The 2,300-nt window shown below is 44.3% G+C and overlaps 1 pseudogene; it reads right to left on the reverse strand.

Annotated features, from left to right (window-relative positions):
• Window positions 1-332: 332 nt before the first annotated feature.
• On the reverse strand, window positions 333-955 carry LOC105302560 (annotated as a pseudogene).
• Between the last annotated feature and the right edge of the window lie 1,345 nt (window positions 956-2,300).

Genomic DNA, 2,300 nt, shown 5'->3' on the forward strand with positions numbered 1-2,300 from the left:
GAGAGATATCACAGTGATGAATAAATTTAAAACTGAAAGAGAAGACCCCAGGGTCTTCAGTCTGAGAAAGGCCTGGAAACAGGAAAGCAGAGGGACTGAAGGAAGCAAGTCAGGGAAAAGTACATTACTCGTAGCCTATGAAAATTGGCAGTAGTGAGTGGGGAGGGAGAGAGTGACTGTATACCTAGCTTTCACATGGTAGGGGAGAGGCAGATGACTAGGATAACTGAACAAAGGACTGAATTGTGGGAGCTAGAAGTTGCTAGGGACAAAGTTAAAAGGTTTCAGACACTTTCAGCAGGAGGCTAGCCAAGAGTGTGATTGAGGACATACTAGAGACCCTCCGGCACTTCAAGCCCGGAGTGGGTCAGCAGTTCTCCATCCCAAAGGGCAAAGGCAGGCACTACTGTACCCCAGAAATCTGTCTGTAGTGTGTGGAACACAGTGACCCGGCTCACATCCACCAGGCTCAGCTTCTGGGCCTCGTACTCCAGCAGTAGGCCCACCTTCTCTGACTGTCCAGTGCCCTCAGTAAGGGCTTTCTCATTGGTCAACGTGGTGTGCCACTGCGCTGGGCATTGGCGAACACCCAGGAATAATCGTCAATCCGATGCAGCTATCCCGAAAGCTGTCCACATCTGCCACTCCTATCCGGAATTGCTGGGAGCGCTTCACTGTCACTTCCTAGTAGTGTCTGCCATTGGTGACGGCTGTGTCTGCCAGCACCAATGCCCACTCCCGGAAGCGCTCTACATTCAAGGCCAATTTGGTAGGCTCCAAGCCCACTATGCCATATTTGACACCAGCGTCGCCTCTGAAGAGTGCCAAGCTGCTGTGGGCGGTTTTTTTCTTCCAGTTTGAAACTGATGACTCTGCAGTCGTCAGCGGCAAAAATCCCCAATTGTTTGGCTCCCCAGAGGCACAGACACAACGAACATGCTAAGGGCAGTGCCATCTTGCGCCGCCTGGTTTCAGTTTTCAAAAGGTCACCACAGGGGCTCTGAGGAGACTGAAATGAAGGAGCAATGGTGGAATCAAGGATACCCAAAAGGAGACCATTGCATAATCCAGGCAAAAAATAATTGAACTCTAGGTTAACGTGGTGGTATTAAGGATAATGAGACTGAATGAAATCAATATATAATTTGGAGGTAGAACCACTGAAGGACTTTAATCAGTTAGTCTGTCAAGAAGTTTATTGTCCTACTATGTATCAGGCATAGCTCTAGATGCTGGAGTTATAGTGGTGGACAAGACAGGGTCCACCACTGCCCTCAAAAATTTGATAGTCTGGCAGGAGGAGTTGAACAACAGACATATAAAGAAATAAATGAATTAATTTTGTATACTGATAAATGTCACGGAGAAGAGAAAATATAGTAATGTAATAGATGACCAGGGAGGCTGCTTACCTTTAAAAAATATTCTTGAGGTAAAATTTATATAAAACAAAATGCATCCTTTTAACCATAAAGTGTGATGAGTTTTGATGAATACACCTATGTAACCACCACCTGTCAAGATACAGATCATTTCTCTCCTCCCAGAAAGTTCCCAGGTGCTCCTTTGCGGTTCACCCTCCCTCATCTCTGCTACAGACATCCACTGATGTGCTTGCTGTCACTATAGGTTCGTTTTCAGGCTACTTACTTTTAGAAAAGATCATTCTTGCTGCCATTGGGGAATGAGTTGGAATAAACTGAATTGGAGGGGTACAAGAGAAGCTAGTCTAGAGATGAAGAGAGAAATGTAATAATAATAGAAGTAATAATAACTAGCATATTGAACATTTACTCAGTCCCAAGCACTGTCCTTAGTGTTTTCTATGTCAAGCCCTTCTTGGGCTTCTCTTCAAGCTCCTTCTCCTTGAAGACAGAGGAGCCTCTGCCCTCTGTGGGCCTACTTTTTTCCTGTGGGACATCCCTATCTTTCCCCTGAGCCTCAGCAAATTCTCCAATCTCCAGTGGATTTCAACCTTAAAATGAGGGGAGGTGAAAGAAGAGAGCAATATCCAGAGTAATATGGCTAGTCACCGAACTATTGCCTGGCTAGACTGTTTGAGACATTCTTGAACAACAGCAAATAAATCAATGGGGGCTTGTACTGGGTGAGATCTCTGAAATGATGGCATCTTCCATTTAAAGCATGTAATAAGAGCATTTCCCAGGAAAGGAGATGGATAGGTACATGAATGCTATTTTAGACCGGTAAGATAAATATCTCCTACAACAAGGTGAAAAAGGCAGTTTATAAAATCATTTTATGGGAAAATTTAAATTCTGTTTAAATATAATTCAAAA

This window comes from Pteropus vampyrus, unplaced genomic scaffold (genome assembly GCF_000151845.1).
Source record: "Pteropus vampyrus isolate Shadow unplaced genomic scaffold, Pvam_2.0 Scaffold276, whole genome shotgun sequence".
NCBI lineage: Eukaryota > Metazoa > Chordata > Mammalia > Chiroptera > Pteropodidae > Pteropus > Pteropus vampyrus.